General features: G+C 37.2%; 1 protein-coding gene across 3 annotated transcripts in view; it reads right to left on the bottom strand.

The window, feature by feature from the left end:
* The window catches only part of ANAPC10 (anaphase promoting complex subunit 10), an 86,601-nt gene that overhangs the window by 2,603 nt on the left and 60,571 nt on the right, over positions 1 to 23,427 (bottom strand). The gene's annotated exons all lie outside the window — the stretch shown is intronic.

The raw sequence follows: 23,427 nt of genomic DNA, 5'->3' as shown, positions 1-23,427 counted from the left end.
AAGGAATACACCAAGACTATATTTTGTCACCCTGCTTATTTAACTTCTATGCAGAGTACATCATGAGAAACACTGGGCTGGAGGAAGCACAAGCTGGAATCAAGATAGCCGGGAGAAATATCAATAACCTTAGATATGCAGATGACACCACCTTTATGGCAGAAAGTGAAGAGGAACTAAAAAGCCTCTTGATGAAAGTGAAAGTGGAGAGTGAAAAAGTTGGCTTAAAGCTCAACATTCAGAAAACGAAGATCATGGCATCTGGTCCCATCACTTCATGGGAAATAGATGGGGAAACAGTGGAAACAGTGTCAGACTTTATTTCCTTGGGCTCCAAAATCACTGCAGGTGGTGACTGCAGCCATGAAATTAAAAGATGCTTACTCCTTGGAAGGAAAGTGATGACCAACCTAGATAGCATACTGAAAAGTAGGGACATTACTTTGCCAACAAAGGTCCATCTAGTCAAGGCTATGGTTTTTCCAGTGGTCATGTATGGATGTGAGAGTTGGACTGTGAAGAAAGCTGAGCTCCAAAGAATTGATGCTTTTGAACTGTGGTGTTGGAGAAGATTCTTAAGAGTCCCTTGGACTGCAAGGAGATCCAACCAGTCCATTCTAAAGGAGATCAGTCCTGGGTGTTCATTGGAAGGAATGATGCTAAAGCTGAAACTCCAGTACTTTGGCCACCTCATGCGAAGAGCTGACTCATTGGAAAAGACTCTGATGCTGGGAGGGATTGGGGACAGGAGGAGAAGGGGACGACAGAGGATGAGATGGCTGGATGGCATCAGAGACTCGATGGACATGAGTTTGGGTGGACAGGGAGGCCTGGAGTGCTGCAATTCATGGGGTTACAAAGAGTCGGACACGACTGAGTGACTGAACTGAACTGAACTGTATAACATACAAGTTTAGATTTAGACATGTATAGATGTATAGGGCCAATGGAAAACCATGCTGATACAAGTAAGAAAAGACTCATTATGCAGAACATAATGCTTCTGGTATATTTTATTTTAAGAACCATGCCTAATATATCCAAACTCACCAAACAATAAATCAGATTCCATATAAACTACAAGAATATCAAAAGAAAATCAGTCATTGCATAGGCATCAAAGCTTTTTTTCTTGGAAAACAGTAAGTCATTTATCTAGTCTGAATGACAACCTAAACCTAAAATCTAGATTTTTAAAATGTTTTTCCAGATACACTTAAAAAAATTTTCATTTTAACCAAGAGTCTAAACTATCCTTCCTTAACAAAAGAAGAAAAATCATAATTCAAAAAATAAACCTAAATTTTAAAAAAATTTCCTAAAGTTATGAAACAGTTTTTAAAAGATAAACACTGATTTTTAAATTATCTTAGTTATTGAATGGGCTTCCCTTGTGGCTCAGCTGGTAAAGACTCTGCCTGCAATGCGGAAGACTTGGGTTCGATCCCTGGGTTGAATACATATGAAAGATGTGCATTACAGATAATATATGATATTATTACAGATAATTATTACAGATAATACTTATCAATCCATCCCAATAGCAATGAATATCAAAGAAACTCAATCCAGATTCCACGAGTTACTCTAGAAAAACTATTAAATGAATACCACTGTATCTTTTTTCCTTCTCTCCCTTTTTTTCTTTCTTCTCTTTGTTTCTTTCTTTAGTCTTTCTTTTCATTTTTTATGAAGGAGGGTGAGTAGACAAAAGGAGAGTTGGGCAAGAGACAGAGAATTGGCATCTTAAAAAAGGTAGTTATTTTTAAGATGGAAAATTTCTTTCTTTTAATTTTAAAATATAAGAATAAATGAATCCCTATCCTTCATGGTATTTTCAGTCAGTCGCTTTCTATAAACTTCCATTAGCACTGACTTAAAATAGCTGAGTCAGAAATAAGATATTCCTGGTTTCTATGACTAACCTTTTAATCATTCAGGCAGTAAATATTGTATACTTATGATAAAAGTACAGTTAAGCACAAAAAACATAATTAAGGCCTTATTTCAAATCTTTTAATAAAGCTTTAGAGGCAGACAAAGACAAACGGCCTTTTGGTTTCATTCAGTTTTTTCATGTATAAAGTAAAGGGATTGGACAAGTTTTCATCCAATGCTCCTTTCAGCTCTGACATCCGATGATTCTAAATAAAAGGAGAAAGTTGTGGTAGGAAGAATAATGGGCCCCTAGGGATGTCCATGTCCTTCCCCAAGTTCTCTGAATATGTTAACTAACAGGGCAAAATGACTTTGCAGATGTGATTAAGTTACAGACCCGGGGATGGGAAGATTATCCTGGATTACCTGGGTAGGTGCAATGTAATCACAGGGTCATTATAAGAGGAAGGCCAAGAAAGACTGAAAGGAGATGTGATGATGGAAGCAAAGATTGAGTGATGCAACCACAAGCCAAGGAATGTGGGCAGCCTCTAAAAGATGGAACAAGCAATGAACAGTTCTCCCTTACAATCTCCATTTAAGAACCCACCTTGCTGATACCTGATTTTAATTCATTAGGTCCATTCTGGACTTCTGACCTTCAGAACTGTAAGATAATAACTGTGTGTTGTTTTAAGCCCCTAAGGGTGTGGTTATATGCTATAGCAACAATAGGAAACTACTATAATGGATACCCACAGGAGTTCAGAGGAGGGGAAAAGCACTCCTGGCTAGAATAATCTATTTTCCAGGTAAGTATACAATAATGAATCTCAATAATGACAAAAAAGCAAAACTAAGATTCTGTTCATCTCCTTACTGTTGTTGTTTAGTTACTAAGTTGGGTCCAACACCATGACCTCATGGACTCAGCTCGCCAGGCTTCCCTATCTTTCACCATCTCCCAGAGTCTGCTCAAACTCACATCCACTGAGTTGGTGATGCCAACTAACCACCTCATCCTCTGTCACCTCCTTCTTCTCCTGCCCTCAATCTTTCCCAGCATCAGGGTCTTTTCCAAGGAGTCAGTTATTCACATCAGGTGGTCAAAGTATGGGAGCTTCAGCATCACTCCTTCGAATGAATATTCAGGGTTGATTTCCTTTAAGGTAGACTGGTTTGATCTCATTGCTGTCCAAGGGCTCACAAGAGTCTTCTCTATCGCCACAATTCAAAAGCATCAATTCTTTGGCTGTCAGCCATCTTTATGGCCCAACTCTCACATCTGTACATGACTACTGGAAACACCACAGCTTTGACCATATGAACCTTTGTTGGCAAAGTGATGTCTCTGCTTTTTAATACCCTGTCTAGGTTTGTCATAGCTTTTCTTCCAAGGAGCAAGTGTCTTTTGATTTTTTGGTTGCAGTCACCATCCACAGTGGTTTTTGAGCCCAAAGAAATAAAATCTGTCATTGCTTCCACTTTTCCCCCTTCTATTTGCCATGAAGTGATGGGACCAGATACCATGATCTTAGTTTTTTAAATGTTGGGTTTTAAGTCAGCTTTTTCACTCTCCTCTTTCACCTTCATCAAGAGGCTCTTTAGCTCCTCTTTACTTTCTGCCATAAGGGTGGTATCATTTGCATATCTGAGGTTACTGATATTTCTCCCATCAACCTTGATTCCAGCTTGTGATTCATCCAGCCTGGCATTTCACATGATGTACTCTGCATATAAGCTAAATAAGCAGGAGGACAATATACAGCCTTGACATTCTCCTTTCCCAATTTTGAACCAGTCTGTTGTTCTATATCTGGTTCTAACTGTTGCTTCTTGACCTGTATACAAGTCTCTCACTGGGACAGGGAAGGTGGTCTGATATTCTCATTTCTTTAAGAATTTTCCAGTTTGTTGTGATTCACACAGTCAAAGACTTTAGCATAGTCAATGAAGCAGATGTTTTTCTGAAATTTCCTTGCTTTCTCTATGAGCCAACAAATGTTAGCAATTTGATCTTTGGTTCCTCTGCCTTTTCTAAACCCAGCTTGTACATTTGTAAGTACTTGGTTCACATACCGTTACAGCCTAGCTTGAAGGATTTTTAGCATTACTTGCTAGCATGTGAAATGAACACAATGGTACTCAATAGTACACAAAACTCTGAACATTTTTTGGCATTGCACTTCTTTGGGACTGGAATGAAAACTGACCTTTTCCAGTCCAGTGGCCACTGCTGAGTTTTCCAAATTTGCTGACATGTTGAGACATACTGAATGTAGCACTTTAATAGCATCATCTTGTGAATAAATTTAACCAAATTAATTATCTATCTACTTCTACTTCTGATAGACTCAATGGTATTATTAGAGTATTTTTTAAATGCTTCACTGTAATGGAAGTTATACTAAGATTCTGTAGTGTATAATTTGGGGCATGATAGTACAGAATTGTAAACGTAGTAAATTATTCAATAAATATTATTAGTACATTATTTCTTTAGAACATAAGAAAATTACTGATCTTAGTCACTAAAAGTATATTACAAAGTATGTATAGCTATTAACATCTCTCAAATAGCTTCACAATCAACTACATTGCCTGAGAGTCATAAAAAACAACTCATGTATCAACTTCAGTTCTATTGTACCCTGTTTAAACTTCTCAGTCATCTCCAAAGAGTTATTATTCTGATCCTGCCATATTTTAACTTATTTCATGGATTAAACAAAAACTCAAATATGTGTAGTAGGTACAATTTTAATGCCTTTTTTATAACAATGATTAAAAGGCTAATACAGTTTAAGTGAAAAATATTTACACTCTTGCTTGTATTTTTAAACAGAAAATTAATAAAAGATAAAATTTTGCCAATTTAACTTTCTTCTTTTTCCCATTTGATTTGGACGTCAATGAATAAAATTTCCATCACCATTAAAATGTAAAATTTTCTATATTCCTGCTCATTCTTTCTTCTTACCATCTCCCCTTTTGGCTCTTTCCCCATATATACCCTCATTTAACATTTTTTATTGGCTAGATACCTCCAGTTCTGCTAACTATAGATGTAGGGCAGGGGTTGGCAAACTTCTGTTATGAGGAGTTTCTCTCAAGTGATCTCTCAGCCTGGCTCCAAGATCTTCTGCTTCCTATCAGCAACCTCTAGGCCACTAGCTCTACTCTGGCTGTATTAGTTCAGGATATCCTCTAAGAATATGTTGATTTAAAGGATTAACTCCACCATAAACAAAGCTTACCTTAACAAGGAAAAAAAAAAAAAAGGAAATCATTTGTTAATGAAAATCACATCAAATATCAAATACAAAGCTGCTCATATGTCGTTTCCTATTGCTAATCACATATCCCTAGAAAATAAATGAGAGAAGGAACAATGACTTGAAAGTTGCCCTCAAGAAAGTTGCTCTCTGCTCTCCTCTCTCACCACCTAGTGCTCCTTCATTAACCATAGCTGTGAGTTGATAAAATTCTACAGACTCTCAAAACGAGAACTGTTATACATGAAGCAGCAGATTCTGGCATTTTAACCATCCTTCCACTTCGGAAGGAATACAACCAGTTAACTGCAATGATGACCTACTTGTAGAGAAAGAAAGTCTAATAGGATCCAAAAGAAACTTCAGAAGTTCCAAATTTGTTGAAAGTAAGGATACCACAAAGGCAGCTTAACAAGAAAGACAGAAGCCAACTAAAAGAGCTCACTATGGAAAGCAAGCTCTTTGACCCTAGTGAAGAAGGTGACCCCACCTAAGAAAATCACCCTGAGGTCAAAATCAGTCACTCTGCTACAGAGGGTCAAGACATTAATTCTGGACTTGTAAGTTGGCAAGAGTTTTTATATAGAGACATTTCCTCCAGAAGGAGTTCCTGGAGAGTCAAGCTTATATAGTTTTTAACGGTGTGATCTTAAAGTTACCTGTTTGAAAAAAAAAAAAGAGGCATAACAAAGATAAGAACTAGATAGACTGTTCTACTAATCTACAGGAACAATTCTGAATTAAATTTGAAGTGAATGTCAAAAACAATAATTTCATCAAAAGCCCAAAATGGTGAAGAAATGTTAAGAAATTGCAGAAAATCTCTGGAGGACAAGAACAAGTTAGCCAGACTTAAGTATCACTGAAAAGAAAAACCGATAAGGTAAGTACTAGGGATGCAATGTACACCATGATGACTATAGCTAACACTGCTAAACGATACCTGGGAAAGTTGTCAAGAGAGTAGGTCCTAAGAGTTCTCATCACAAGGAGAATTTTTTTTCTTCTTTTCATTATCAAATAATTCAGTTCAGTTCATTTCAGTTACTCAGTCGTGTCTGACTCTTTGTGACCAACATGAACCACAGCACACCAGGCCTCCCTGTCCATCACCAACTTCCGGAGTCCACCCAAACTCATGTCCATTGTGTCGGTGATGCCATCCAACCATCTCATCCTCTGTCGTCCCCTTCTCCTCCTGCCCTCAAACTTTCCCAGCATCAGGGTCTTTTCCAATGAGTCAGCTTTTCGCATCAGGTGGCCAAAGTATTGGAGTTTCAGCTTCAGCATCAGTCCTTCCAATGAACACCCAGGGCTGATCTCCTTTAGAATGGACTGGTTGGATCTCCTTGCAGTCCAAGGGACTCTCAAGAGCCTTCTCCAACACCACAGTTCAAAAGCATCCATTCTTCAGCACTCAGCTTTCTTTATAGTCCAACTCTCACATCCATACATGACTGCTGGAAAAACCATAGCTTTGACTAGATGGACTTTTGTTGAGAAAGTAATATCTCTGCTTTTTAATATGCTGTCTAGCTTGGTCATCACTTTCCTTCCAAAGAGTAAGCGTCTTTTAATTTCATGGCTGCAGTCACCATCTGCAGTGATTTGAGAGCCCAGAAAAATAAACTCAGCCACTGTTTCCACTGTTTCCCCATCTACTTCCCATGAAGTGATGGGACCGGATCACATGATCTTCGTTTTCTGAATATTGAGCTTTAAGCCAACTTTTTCACTCTCCTTTTTCACTTTCATCAAGAGGCTCTTTAGTTCTTCTTCACTTTCTGCCATAAGGGTGGTGTCATCTGCGTATCTAAGGTTACTGATATTTCTCCCGGCTATCTTGATTCCAGCTTGTGCTTCCTCCAGCCCAGCGATTCTCATGATGTACTCTGCATACAAGTTAAATAAGCAGGGTGACAATATATACCTTTGACGTGCTCCTTTTCCTATTTGGAACCAGTCTGTTATTCCATGTCCAGTTCTAACTGTTGCTTCCTGACCTGCATACAGGTTTCTCAAGAGGCAGGTCAGGTGGTCTGGTATGCCCATCTCTTTCAGAATTTTCCAGAGTTTATTGTGATCCACACAGTCAAAGGCTTTGGTATAGTCAATAAAGCAGAAATAGATGTTTTTCTGGAACTCTCTTGCTTTTTTGATGATCCAGCATCTCTTTAAATCATCATTTTACAGTTGTCAGAGAACCGCTAAAACAGAGAGGACTATAGGAGGCCACAGTCTCGGGAGGGGAGAACCTCAGGGAGGTAGCTTGTCTTTCTGAACTCACTTAAAGCATGGGGGTGTTTGTCGATTCTAGGACAAGGTGAGATGTTACAAATCATGGTTTTGCCCAGATAGAGAGGTGCTTCTACAAACACATGGAACTATGACTAGTTGCGGTCTTTCAGAAAAGACATACTTAGAAACCTCAAGATCTTTAAGCACACAGCCTATTTTCCCCTCAAAACATCTGCCACATTGTGAAGTTATTTATAACAGCACAAAGAAACAGGTCAAATTAATTTCATTTTAGTATCATTTCAACATGTGATCTATGTAAAGTTACTGAGCTATTTTACATACTTTTTTTGGTACCAAATGGTTAAAATCTGACATTTTACACTTATACCATACATATCTCAATTAAGATTAGCCAAAAGCCACATGTGGCTGAACAGCACAGATCTAGAGTCTAGCCTAGCAATCAATCAAAAAACCATTACTATTATTAACCAAGCTAAGAAGAGGGAAAGATAAATAAATGAAATGATAATTTCATCTGAGAATTAGAATATACTTTTAAAATAGAAATGGTAGAGCTGAAAATAAAATATCTGAAATTAAGAATCTATCAGATTGACTCAACAGATTTTATATATATATTATATATATATAATATATATTCACATATCAGAAGACAAAGTTGACAGGCTCCTTGAAAAATACAACTTATCAAAAATAACAAAAAGAACACATAGAAAATCTGAATAGAACTATATCTATTTTAAAAACTGCCTTGTAATTTAAAAATCCATTGTAAAACTCCAGGTCCAGATGGCATTACCATTCAATTCTTCCAAATATTTAACAAAGAAATGGTATCAACTCTGCACAAATGCTTAGAGAATAGAAAAGGGAGGGATATTTTAAAAAAATTTTTATGAGGCCAGAACAACTTTGGTTCCAACAAGTTGTTCTGGCCTCATAAAAACATTTAAAAAATATCCCTCTCTTAAGAAAAAAAAATTAAAGACCACTTTTTCTTATGAAACATAGGAAAATCTAAAACAAAAGAGTAACAAGTCCAACTAAGTGGAGTTTAGCACAGGTACGCAAGGTTGGATTATCACTTAAAAATTAATCAATGTAATTCACTTTTATTAAGGAAAGTTATGACCAACCTAGATAGCATATTTTTAATATGCTATAACTTATGTTGACCTTGTATCCAGTGGCCTTGCTAATTAAACTTTCTTATTAATTCTAATAGTTTATAGGTTCTTTCTTAATTTTCTAGATGTACAGTCATATAGTTTAGAAGTAATATTATTTACAGAGACATTACTTTGCTAACAAAGGTCTGTCTAGTCAAGGCTACAGTTGTTCCAATGGTCATGTATGGATGTGAGAGTTGGACTGTGAAGAAAGCTGAGCACCAAAGAATTGATGCTTTTGAACTGTGGTGTTGGAGAAGACTCTTGAGAGTCCCTTGGACTGCAAGGAGATCCAACCAGTCCATCCTAAAGGAGATCAGTCCTGGGTGTTCATTGGAGGGACTGATGCTAAAGCTGAAACTCCAGTACTTTGGCCACCTCACGCGAAGAGTTGACTCTTGGAAAAAGACTCTGATGCTGGGAGGGATTGGAGGCAGGAGGAGAAGGGGACGACAGAGGATGAGATGGCTGGATGGCATCACCAACTCCATGGGCATGAGTTTGGGTGAACTCTGGGAGTTGGTGATGGAGAGGGAGGTCTGGCACATTGAGATTCATGGGGTCGCAAAGAGTCGGACATGACTGAACGACTGAACTGAACTGAACTGAATAGAAAAAAGAGAGACACTCACATAATCATTGTCAGACAAAAAAAAGGTATTTGACAAATTCAACACCCATTTATGACTTTAACTTCCAGCAAACAGGAACAGAATACAGTCTCTTTAATATGAAAGGGCATCTTTTCAAACAAATAACCTACCCTCATCATATAGAATGGAGAAATATTAAAATATTTTCTAAAAAGATTATATAAAGACAATCATCCACTATGACCCCTTCTATTTAACACTGTACTGGAGGTCATAAACAGTATAATAATGCAAGGAAAATGGAAGGGAACAGAGGAGAGAGGGACAGAAGGAAAGGGAGAAGATGAATAGGATTGGAAGGGAAGAAAAAATAATATTACTTCTAAACTATATGACTGTACATCTAGAAAATTAAGAAAGAACCTATAAACTATTAGAATTAATAAGAAAGTTTAATTAGCAAGGCCACTGGATACAAGGTCAACATAAGTTATAACCGCAACAGTACAGAATTCGTGCAAAGACAGACTAACAAACCAAGAGATCAGAGTTTAGGAACAAACCCACAAATTTACAAGACATCTGATTTTTGTCAAAGATGACACTCACTGGTGCAGTAGGGAAAAGATAAACAAAAAGAACAAATAGAAGGTTTAAAATCCATCACAAAACTATGTATATTTTTGTTATATATAGGTTTGTTATTTATATAAGTTTCTTTAAGCAATGATGCTGGATGAACTGGATTTCCATTTTGAGGGAAAAATAATAATCTTGATTTCTTCACTTCTCACCATAAACAAAAAATTAGTTTCAGATGAATTTGAATTTAAATGTCAAAGTCAGAAACTAAAGCTTCCAAAAGAAAATAAAATATCTTTGTAACTCTGGATTAGGTACAATTTTCTTAAACAGGACACAAAAAGCATCAATCAACAAATAGTGGTCAACTAGTTCAGAATTAAGAACTTCTGTTCATCAAAAGATATAACTAAGAGCGTGGAGAAAACAAGTCACAGATTGGGAAATATGCCTATGCCTATGTGTAGAAAAGGAATCCTATCTTAACTATTTAAAGAACTACTACAAATCAAAGAGATATACACCCAACAGAAATGCATACATATATTCAACAGTGTGTATATGAAAATATTCATAGGAGCCCTAGCTAGACAAACCACCCAAATAGATACCAACAGTCAAATGAATAAGTTGGAGTATATTCACAAAACATAATGTTCTACAGGAATGAAAATGAACAATCTATAGCTATCCAAGTGACAGATGACTCTTACAAACATGCTATTCAGATTCATTTTGATATTGGGCAAAACTAATACAATTATGTAAAGTTTAAAAATAAAATAAAATTAAAACAAACAAACAAACAAAGTTAGTCACTCAGTCGCATTTGCCTCCTCTGTCCATGGGATTCTCCAGGCAAAAATACTGGAATGGGTAGCCATTCCCTTCTCCAGGGGATCTTTCCTACCCAGGGATCAAACCCAGGTCTCCTGCACTACAGGTGGAGTCTTAACCATATGTGCTACCAGGGAAACCCAAGTAAAAGCAAGCCAGACCCAAAAGAGTATATACAAAATATGATGCCATCTCCTAATGCAAAACACTGAAAGATAAAAACAAAAACAAAACAGATTTTTTTAGAAATCCAAGTGAAAGTAATCCATATTGTCAGAATAATGATTAACCTTGAGAGCGCATAAGAAAGCATAAGGAGGGTTTCTGGATTTTTATTGGTTGCTGATTATATAGATTGCTTTAATTCATGAAAACTCAATGAGCCTTTCACACAGTATGTGGACTTTTTGTATCCATGTAAATAAAAAGTTAAAAAGAAAAAAGGCCCAGATCTTTCTGCTCTGTCATACATACTCTGTTGTCTATGATCTCTGCAGCAGCTGCAAGCATCATGTTCTCACACACCAAATGTCCAAAAAGGCTTTCTCCTGTTTTAATTATAGAGGAAAATGTTTTCCTGAAGCTATCAGATTTCCCATTGGCCATTTCTGGATCACATGCCTCTCTGCACTAATTGCAAGGGAAGCTGGAAATGGAGTACCAGGCATTTTCTGTCTTTACTGGGGGAAGTGGTCTCTCTGGGCAAGGAAAGGAGATGGGGGCATGTGGCATTGGTAATCAGCAATACCTGCTGCCCAGGACTGTTATTCGTGATGTCTCAACCAATTTTACCATAGCTGCTTCTGTCCTCCTCCAGTCTAAGCTCAGATTAGCAGCAGAGTCATCAGACAAAAATGTAAACCTGAAACACCTTTCATTAGTTTCTCATTATAGTTAAGAATAAATCCATGATCCTTAACACTGTAAGCATGATCTAGTCTCTGCTTATCTCCTCTGCCTCATGGTGAATGGCCCTTGACCCACATTTTAGCCATATAACCTGTAGTAGGGCAAAAGCAAATTCACACTGTGCAGGAAACTGACTCTGAAAATATTCCAAAGATCGGGGAGGGCAAAGGGACATTGACTATATGTCATCTAAAATGGGTCAAATGTCTTGGATATGCTCTAGTTTAGTGAATTCTTTTTTTATTTTTAAATATAAGAATAATACAAGAACATCTGGTCTGTCACATGAGAGCCTGGCCCCCCTAACTCTAATTTTTCTTTAAGTCTGAAGTCCACTAACTATACAACCTTTTACCAAGATTTTGTTTCATTTTCAAAACCCTAGCACTCATGGTTAATGTGAACAACTATTCTCAACTTATGGCCCTCTACTTTTCAATCCCCACACTCTATTCCTTAAATGCTAACTGTAGATTCCAATTAGGTTTATATCTTTTTTCACATCTCTCCTGATATGAGAAAACACACAAGTATACAAATACATATACAAAGTACTTTTAAACTTTCCAAAGAGGATATTTAAATGCCATCATACTACCGCTCAAATCTAGTAGAATCTGTTCATCAGTCAACAAAGTGTGGACTTAACTGTGTCCTGGATTACTAGAAACTGTGACCGGTGTAGTAAAAGGAAATTATCAATTTATTGGAAATTTATTTATGTTCAGGAGTTATATCTAATCATCCATTATTTCTCATGCACATACCATTTTGATGAATATAATTTATAAATGCTTTGCAAAATAGTTTAGGAAATAATAAACTCCCAGACATCAACAAAAATGACAGCTAAAGAATTTGAAAATGTATAAATCCCCAAAAGCAGGCAGGATGGAGAAGTCAAGAAGAAGCATGGTGCACTGCACCCTAACATCACTGAAAGCGAAAGCACCAGGTAGTTCTGAAGGTAGGAGGGTCACGTTAGGTTAAAAATAAACAAATATGCAAACAGGAAAACAAGTTATCCAATGAGGAAACAGTTTAATGTCAAGATTCTCACCAGTCCCCAGCTTAAGTAGGCAGGTGACCCTCCCTTTCCTACTCCCATAGAAAACTAAAAGTTCATATTATCTGTACAGGTTAATGAAGGGAGGATCTAGATTGAGGTAAAACAAGACAAGATGGCAGCATATTATTATTTTTTTAATGGAGTGAACGTCTAGACATTTAACAGTGAACCTCAGCTCTCTTCATCTTGCTCAGCTACAGGGCTGCTGAATCCCAGGCAGATCACCCTGGAGCCCCTTCCAAATCCCACCTCCTATCCTCCACCCTTCGCCTCTAGGCCAGAGAATGAATTACTATTTTCTGGAAAAAAAATAAGACCATAAGAAAAAGAGAAAAGTGAAAAAAGAACAAATTCATAAAATGAGAGGTACACACAAGTGATGTGAGTGTCCCCAATTTAATATTTATTAAATGCCTATTTTGTGCTAGGCACTATTCCAGGTGGTTGCAAGATATCTGTGAAAATAAAAATAATAACAAAATCTCCGCTCTTGTGGAGCCAATACTCCTACTGAGGGAAGACAGAAAATGAATAACAAATATAATAAATAAGGTATTATATAATATATTAGGTAATAAAAGTGCTCTGAGGGGAAAAAAGCTTTGGGGAAAATACAGAACAGGAAAAGAAGGATCAGAAGCACCAGAGGGCAGGTGTGTGCAGTTTTAAATAAGGTGGTCACAACAGGCCTCATTGAAAAGGTGGCCTGTGTGCAAAAAGATGAAGGTGCCAGCCTTACCACACTGCTGTAAGGCCTGGTAAGCATCAAATTCCATCACGAGCAGCAAATTGCTCCCCAACTGCTAATTTGTGTCTCACGCCTAGGCTATGAGAAAATACCCAAGGCTCTCCATGCATGTAAAAAAAAAAAAAAGAAAGAAAATAAAAACAAAAAGCAAAATTGAAAAAAAGCAAAAACAAGAAAGGAAATCTGAAGAGAAGCAATAAAGGGAGGACAAGAAATTTAAAAACAAAGCAAAGCTTTATTAATATCTTCAGCTTCATAAAGGAAAGCATCCTTAACACTAGAATGCTATTTTATAAAAAAGACCAAGAAGCAAAAATAGGTCTTAGAAATATACATATACACTGTTGTTTGGTCTCTCAGTAGTGTCCGACTCTTTGCGACCCCACGAACTGCAGCACGCCAGGCTTCCCCATCCTTTACCATCTCCCCGAGTTTGCTCAAACTGGTGTCCACTGAGTCAGTAATGCCATCCAACCATCTCATCTTCTGTCACCCCCTTCTCGTCTTGGCCTCAATCTTCCCAGCATCAGGATCTTTTTCAATGAATCAGTTCTTTGCATGCATGCACATGTGCACACACACACACGTGTGTGTGTATATACATGTATATATGTATGTGTATATGTATGTGTGTGTGTATATATATATACACATACAGGGCTTCCATGGTGGCTCAGACAGTAAAGAATCTGCTTGCAATGCAGGAGACCCAGGTTTGATCCCTGGTTCTGGAGGATCCCCTGGAAAAGAAAATGGCAACCCACTCCAGTACTCTTGCCTCGGAAATCCCATGAACACAGGAGCCTGGAAGGCTATAGTCCACGGAGTTGCAAAGAGTCAGACACGACTGAGCAACACACACACACACACACACACACACACACACACACATTTAATTATACAAAATTAAATGAACTGCTTGGAATTTGAGAAAACAAAAGAGAAAGACAATAAGAAAATCAGTGGCTCAATGCAGGAAGAATCACTGCTAACAAATGTGAATTCAGAAAGAGAGAACAGAGAAAATAGAGGAAAAATATGAAGGAACATAAGAGCACTTCCCAGAAATAAAGGACAGGTGTTTCCACACTGGTGCGAACCACAAATGCTCAGTAAGATGAAGGAAACACACACACACACCATGGAGGAACCATCATAAAATTTCTGAACATCAAAGGTACAGCGATTTTAAAAGCCTCTACAGAGAAAAACAGGTCACAGGCAAAGCATCAGAAATCAAAAGTGGCATTGTATTTCTCAACATTTATACAGAAAACTATGAGGCAATGGAGAATGTGCTTAAAATTCTGATGAAAAATTATTTCCAAACAAGAATTCCATACCCAGCCAAATCATCCCTCGAGGGTGAGATTAAAATAAAGTTTTCAGTCATGCAAGGTTTCAACAGTTTTACCTCCCATATGGAGGATACATTTCACCAAAAGAGGAAGAAAGTTAAGAAAAATGAAGACCTGGGACCCAAGGAACAAGGAATCTACCAAAAAAGATGAAGGAAATTCCCAAGATGATGTTGAAAGGATGTCTTAAGAAGACAGTTGTTTGTCCAAGTCCTCTGAACAGACACCAAGACAGAAACAGATATACAAGAAATTTATTAAAGGAAACATCTGTGACAGAAAGTGGGGAGGGAGCCAGGGAAGGCTGGAAGAGCTGTTAGACAGCAGTGCAGGTCTGAGCCCAGGAGAAGGAGATGGGGGAAGGAGGAGGGTGGGGTGGACGTGTGATTCTGCAGTGCAGATCTAGTGAAAGTCTGGCACGGCTGTCCAGGAGTCCTTAGGCCATGGCTGCCTGTCAGAGGACTCCAGAGTACCCACGAGTGAGCCTCACTCAGTACCCCTGCTGTGCTCACTCTGGGGCATTGATGGGGTGCTGGATACCGAAAAGCAGCAGCTGGGGCCATCAGTCAGAGATCTAAGAGAAACGGTCTCAAGGCCACCATGGTGGCTCTCTAACATGCCAGCTCTGCTAACCTAAATTGCATTTTCTGGAACTCCCTTCCTGGCATGTTTCTGGTTAGGTGAGACATGAGAGAGATTTTCATGCAAGGTTTCGACAGCAGGAGTGAAGCAGCAGCCATTCTGCATTTGGAGGTAGGTGAGTCTACAGGTTTTGTATCATCAAACTAGGGGCCCACGTAAGTTGTCACTACGTGCTGACACACCCCGCTGTCATGGCTCAGCAGCCAGGCCTACGACTGCTCCATCTTCCCCTGAATCTTCCTGTGGGTTCTCTGCCTCCCAAGATGAGTGTGTGTCTGCTCCATGACAAAGGGCATCACTCCTTCCACAGCACACTGACATCACAGGTGAGAGGCAGTGAGAACTGACGTGGATCTCAGTTCCTCGAGTTGGTGTATGGGTTCCAGCTTGCCCTTGCCCTTCACCACTTTACCATCTTCACTTCTGACCTTCTGCCCTGTGGATTTCAAGCTCTAGCATTCAGATGTGAAAGCAACAGCCTTGCAGAATTTATTTAACCAACTCTTACTTGTGTAAGACAAAATCCTTCAAACAAAACTATTCTATACAATACCAGCCCTCAAACACACACACATAAGCATACACCAGTGCTCTGCTTCTCTGAATGAACTTCCACTGACTGACACATGGACACAATAGCCAGGCTGAAGGTACGGTAGGGATGCTTACATGAAAAAAAAATGTGAAACTGAGAGAGGATGTATGACTGTTTCCACAAGTTTTCACAAGATCTGTCAGAGAACTTAGGGATATATCAATAGCTGAAAACATTTTTAAAATTCAGGGGGAAAAATGAGGCAATCATTAATTCTACAAAAATAATGATTTATTTTGACTAATGTGGTCATGACAGTGAAAACATGTACAATGATTTAGTAAATAGCAAGAAAAGCTACACTAGGAAAATAAAGAGAAGTTTTTGAGAGAAGAAATACGTTTACAGGGCTGAATCCTAGTATTTCATAGTAGGAACCTGCCTGCCAATGCAAGAGACACAAGAGATGCAAGTTTGATTCCTGGGTCAGGAAGATCCCCTGGAGGAGGATATGGCAAGCCACTCTAGTATTCTTGCCTGAAAATTTCCATGGACAGAGGAACCTGGAGGGCTACAGTCCATGGGCTTGCAGAGTCGGACATGACTGAGCAACTGAGCAGAGCACAAGACATCATTAGATCGTGTCTTTATGGATATGTACACACATTATGTAGACCTGCACATGTCATTTACAAATATGAAAGCAAATACCAAAAAGAACTCCCCCAAATGGCTAAAATAACTCAGAATAAGAGACGTATTCCTGAGGAGTAGGATGAAGGTGTGGGGTAGAGAGAGAAGTGCTGTTCTTGTAAGTGCTGTCGTGGTCCTTTCAGACTTTTAACTTACACACATATTTTATGGTAGCAAAAATAAACTTAAATTTAAAAAATAAAACTTAAGACAATTTGCAGTATAACTGAAAATTAAAGAATAAGACTGATTAAGTTGGCAAAAAAAAAAAAAAAAGAGGGGGAACGGAGAAATCTGACAGTACCAAATGAACCAGTTAAAAGATCAAAAACAGACACGAATCTATTGCTTAGGGGATGCAGGCAAAGATGGGAAAACTATTTTTTAAAAAACCAAAGAAATTATCATAAAAGGTTATGACAGTGATTACCTCTAAAAGATATGAAAAGGATTATGACCGGGATGGGAAGAGGTGTACTTTAGCTTTGGGATGCGCATTAAGTTCTTTTTCTTACATTAAGTAAGTTACATAGACACATGAACTGCGTGTGGTGCTTTACTGACTCGGGGGAGGAGGGAGTGCCAAGCACACGAGAAACACCCGCAGCAATGCCTGCACAGGGGCAGGGCTTCTCTTGCCATACGAGGCTCAGCTTTTTCCCCGTCGTTGAGCTTCCAAGCAAATTATGATTTGCTATTAAATGAGCTCTAAAATAAACAAATGTACATTTCATTTACATTTTACATTAGTTTATCTTTTATCCTAGAACAAAACTGAGAAACAGAATTTGTATGCATGGTAGGTATGTTAAAACCTTGTGTTTGTACATCTAGCATACAAATTTAGACTTTTCACATATGTGAGTAATTTTTAAGGTATAGCAAATTTAAAACATATATTGTCATTTTAAAACCATAAATCTTGATAGTAAACAAATACTCAAAACAAGGAAAGGTTAAAGATAGCCTTTAAGTATACATGGCAGAATTATATCTAAGGAGACAGGCAGTTTGAAGGCTTACGGCTGGATTACAAACCACTGGAAAAGAGATGGGGGGATCAGTAATTTAAGATACCAAAGAATCATTATAAAATACTTTTCATATAAATGACTTAACCTCTAAGTGAATAATTGCTTATTTAAGAAAATCCAATTGAAGTAGAAGGATACACAGAGACCCAACTACCTTCTAAAAAAAATAGTTCAGAGAAATACAAATATGGTATGTTCTCATGTAGAATGTAAAAATGCCAAACCCATTGAAATAGGGAATACAATGGTGGCTGCCAGGAGCTGGAGTTGAAGGAACTGGGGAGATATTGGCTAAAAGGAACAAACTCCTAGCTGTCAAATGAACAACTTCCAGGAACCTAATGTCCAGCATGGGGACTATAATGAACCACACTAATATATAGTTCAAAGCTGTTAACAGAGCAGATCCTAAATGTTCTTGCCCACACAGAAAATGGCAATTATGTGAGGACATGGGGGTGTTAACTGACTTTACTGGGGGTAATCATTTCACAATAATACGTGTGTATCAAATCATCACACAGTACATCACTCAACTTGGCAACAGAATTGACATATGATTCTATCTCAATAAAGCAGTAAATAAATATATAGCTAAATAAGAAAAAAGATGTTTAGAGTCTCCATGAAGCCTTTAAAAGGTCTTTTCACAATCAAGTTGTCTTTAAAAGGACTGTTTAAAAAACTAACCCAAGACCTATAAGTAGAAGGTGATAAACTCAACAAATACTTTCTGATCAAGAGACATGTAAACATTTTTCCTGCAAGTATGTTACAATTCTACGGAGTTAATAACTAAAAAGTAGACTTCTGATTGCATTATAATCCTACAGACACTTTCAGGAGATGTGGAGCTCTGAAGGGGACTGGAAAGCAAAGTAATGGGGATTATCTGGGAGTGGATGAAAGAGACATCACTAATTAAGGCTGACTCCATTCAAGTTTTCTGGCTCTGCAATTTTTCCTCTTCTATGAGATAATATAACAGTTAACAGCAACTAACATGTTTGGAGCACTTACTCTTTGCCAAATATTGTTTTAAGAGTTTTACAGGTACTGAGTCATTCCAGCTTTGCAACAGCCATATGAGATACACTAATTTCACCTTCATTTGATACACAAGAAATTTGAGGCCCAGAGAAACTAACTTTCCAAGGTTCAGAGTTAAGTGGCAAAACAGGAAGGAACCCAAACCCAAGCAGACAACTCCAAAGCCAACGCTCTTGGTATGTTTATCAACTCAAATATACAAATGCATATCCAACAGCTATGTGTAACTGAAGGTCTTAGTTTCATGAGATTTTAAAGAAAGGCACAGAAGCACATGTTTTTACAGCCTAGGAGAACACTACTTGTTTCCAAGTATATAATTTGCTGAGGGTCACCTCGTTGGTGAAGGATGAAGCCAGGACTTGAAAGTGATTTCCCTGCCCGAACTCTGAACATCACTGAAAGAATAATGTAGTCTTGAAGTACGTCTCTCTGGAATAAAAAATGAGGCTATGATATATTCTGAGATGAGTACAAGTGAATAAATTATTTGCAGTTCAAGTATAACCCTACATGTGCTTTAAAGAGATATGGAACTCTGAAGCAGATTTGGAGGAAAAGGAAGTAACTCAAGTGTGTGCAAGTCCCACAGCACTCACCGTTTCCTATTAGTTACGCTGCCTAGAAGTAGAGCATGATGTTGGGAACAAATGAAGTTCTTCTTACAAATCCAAGCAGAGGTAAAAACCCAATATACACCTCCAGGTACATTGAAAATTACAATGCAAACATCTCTAATACTCTCAATAAAGGATTTTCAAAATAACTGAAGTAGTCCCTCATATACTTTGCAAGAACAGTGATTTCCATTGGCCCGATAACTCATATATGAAACAGATACTGTTAACAAAAGTACAAAAAAGAACCACTCTTTACTTTCAAAACTGTCTACCCAAATCTAGAACATCTGTCTAGAATAGCTAAGGTGGAGTCTACAAGATTGATATTATAGAGTAAGAAGTAATGATTTTATTTTATGTTACTTTTAAAAGCACTGAACTAATTCTACTGCTTATTGCTTAGATATATAGTTCGACTTCACCTTGGCCTGAATGACTATCATATTAAGAAAAATGTTAACTTGTTTCCTAAAACTGCAATCAGCGACAACTGAGTAGAGAAAGCAAAGACATTTCTGTTCTATTCATAAGCACCAACAAACAGCCCAGTGGGGGAATGGCAGTGTGCCAGGCTGCTCTGTGAGCAATTAGGCTTCGTGGCAATCAGCAGGCTCAGGAGTCTTAGGCCCCTAGGAAACTAGCATGTTAAGGACTTGGTGCCCTTACCCTGCTTTCTTGGAGGCATGTTGAGATATACCTTGTTTAAATGACAATCTCTTCCATCTACAAGACTGAAAGAAAGATTAAGACAACTAATAAGTAGCAAATTGAGAACATGTGAGAGATCTGAATGCAAGCATCACTGCTTACTGGACTAAACATGATAACTGATTTCAGACAGTAATCTCATTTTAATAGTCAGAAGAATCAATAATTAGAAGGTTCATACAATTGCTATAAAATGTGAAAGTGCATTTTAACTGGTGAAAACTCAGTGAAATTCAAAGGCAAAACAACCTGAAATTCTCTCTTGATGAAAAATAGTTGAAATGGATAAAAATTCAGTTTCAGCAAAAACTTTACTAACTTTTACATGGAAAGTTTCTAAGGAAAAAAAAAAAACCTTATGGGAGACTGTGGACATCAACTTCCATTTCACCAAATTTAAACCTGAAGCTCCCTATTATTTCATAAATACTTTCTCTTTTTGATATTTTATGAGTCTGAAAGAAAGGTTGAGGCTGTCAACACTCTGGATTATATTCTGTAAATCTGCTATCTATGTCTTATAAGAAACCAGCAGCATAATAAGAATAAAAATAAATGAAGTATATAAGATTAAAAGTGAAAAAATTAATCTAAGGACCCATAAATATATTTTCAAATATATTTCTTGATTAGAGCAATTAGGTAAGGTCATTTTAAAGATTTTACTAAATCAATATTGTCAAGAAGCCACCATATTTAAGTATTTGAATACTAAACATCTGAATTTTTCCTGAAGTATAGGACATGTTTATGATATTTGTATATTCATCTCGCCAAGATAGACTATACTTTATAAATAAAATAGATTTTGAAGGGCAAAAGTCAATATTTAAATCAATCCTTCATATATCTCTTCAACAAAAGCTCGTTATTTCTCACCTTTACTGCTTGATAATTTCATTTAAAGCTTTTCATTATTTTATAGCCCATAAACATACACGCCTTTTCTCTACTTCCCGATGTGCCAGAAACAATCGTGTAATATACACCTATGATAACTTAGCCCATAAACAGAATTCCTCACAAATTTAAAATATAAGGACCAACAAATGTTTCACTACACTCAGAAAACACAGAGTCTTTATTCTGAGAGGAATTTTCAGTAAAAAAATGATGTGTGAACAGCAGACACTGATGTTCACACAAGCATACTGCAGACAGCCCAGCAGGCGGTTTTCTGTTTTTTTTGGATTATGCTCTGGAGGTGCTGGCACAATGGAATTTCAATACCATAATTGCTTATTTCTCTGTGTATCTTTAAAATGGCAGGTAAAGAAGAAAAAAAAATCAACTACGAAAATAACAAAACAAAATTGTTTTTCATTCTTCCTTTCAAAGGATGTAATTTATAACCATTACACAAATAGAGAAGCAGCACAAAGAGGGGGGGAGAGAAATAAAGTAATGTTCCAAAGGTTCAGTTTACAAGGACCTCACACTAAGCTTTTTTTTTCTCTCTGCAACTCTTACTAGAAACAGTATTATTTGCTAAAAATGCACTAGCTGCCAAGAGCCATGGTCCATCTAAAGCAAAATGCTTAAGATGGAAATAGAGTGTTAAGACAGAAAAAAAGGGCAAGATTCAGTATACAAATTTCTGTAAAAATCTATTAAAAAAAAAAGAATAAGATGAATTTGATTTGCTATTTTCTTCCTGAAAAATGATTGCAATACTAGATAAAATACTAATATATATATATATATATTACTGTATTAAAACAATAAGATGTAATCAAATTCCAAACTTTCTAATTAAAACTCTTTTTTTTTTTAAGTTATTGGGAATTCAACACTAGTCTTGGTTCACATGATAGAACAATGGGAAAATTTTCCGAGTGGTTGAACACTAACCCTGACAAGTGTGGAGAGCCAACTACAATACATTATATGGTAGCATAACCTGCCACCCACGTTGCTGAGAGAACAGCTTTCAAACACATGCACTGAGCTGTAAAACCACAAAATCCCTTATTACACATTGTCTTTTTTACTCTAGGTGAAATATACCATCAACTCTTTCCATTATAAATCTTTTTTTTATTACTATTTTTGAAGCCCATTTAACAATTTGTCTTTTTCTTATAATGAAAAAGATGTCTCTTTAAAAAAGGGAAATGAGACAGGAATGTTATCACTTTCCTACAGTATTACAATGAAGGCTGATATCGGCTGCACAGTTTCTCAGGGCTGATTTTGTAAATCCCTATTACCCCAAACGAGTTTTAAGCTAAGTTCTTTTAAGCTAAGTTGTTGTTTTTTCCCCTTTAAAGACCAAGGCCTGATACTGGTTCACTAAGTTTCTTAAAGCATTTGAAAAACACTTGCATTCTTTAAGACAGATGGATATATTGCTTTGGTTCTTTAATAAAATACATGGTCTTCATCATTACTCTCCTCCATCCCCACCCCCAAGAGAGAGAGAGAAAACAAAAACATCAAAATCTGTCATGAAATGAGTGTTCTCTCTTATTCTGCATCTCTTCCCCACATTGCTCCCTTCCCCCACTCCGGCACAAATCCAAACCTGTACCAAAAAACAAACAAACAAAAAATAGAGTTATTTTAGAATCCAGGATATAATGCTGCCCCAGATAATATCCTCCTTACGTTGCTGGTAAAACATGTAAATAAAGCAAGACAGTAGGGTGGCAAACACGTTTCATCCTTGTGTTATAGAGCTGTGCTTCCTCAAAGATGTGTTCTTCCTGCTCAGAACTCACTGCAATAATGACTATCAGATCTACAAAAAAGGAGCTAGACATACAGAAGAAGGGTGAAAAAAAAAAAAAAACAACTTAAAGACACTAATTTACAGAAATTCAAAGACACCAGTTTTTAGAGATTCAAGATGGTTAAAATCATTCTGAAACTGTGTGTTTCTAATGTTTTGTCTGATCAGCTTCCCTCCAAAATTCTCCCTCCTATCCCTTATGCCCCTCACCTCCCCAACTTCCACACTCCATGACCCACCTCCATCCACAGTCTGCTAACTGAATCACAGCATTATAGGACATAACAGTTTCTTCTGGGGTTTTCATTTGCAGTGTTGTTAGCAAAGAGAATTTTATCTCTAAGTGTTTCTATTATACTGACAAGGTCAATTAGTTCTGTGAACTATTGGTCTTTCTGCCTGATAGATCAGTGGATTATTCAACTGGAACCATTCATAATCTATAACTGAATGAAGCCAATTAACCTCTAGAAACATGACAATACTGGTATCTAACGAGATTTTAAGTTTATCTTAATAACATGTCACAGTAATGTCATTTTCCCCAAAACTGGCTGTTGATTACATGATAGAAACTCTTCATTTATCTAAAATTGAATTAATTTGTAAATTATGACTTATAAATTATATATAGCAACTTCTATTTTATAGAAGTTTACCATAAAAATGTTAAAGCTTTTGAAAAACAATAATCAGCTATGTCTACATTTGCTTATATGATTTATACAACT

This window comes from Bos javanicus, chromosome 17 (assembly GCF_032452875.1).
Source record: "Bos javanicus breed banteng chromosome 17, ARS-OSU_banteng_1.0, whole genome shotgun sequence".
Taxonomy (NCBI): domain Eukaryota; kingdom Metazoa; phylum Chordata; class Mammalia; order Artiodactyla; family Bovidae; genus Bos; species Bos javanicus.
The sequence above is the reverse complement of the archived record's forward strand: the minus strand, read 5'-3'. Positions and strand labels throughout refer to the sequence as shown.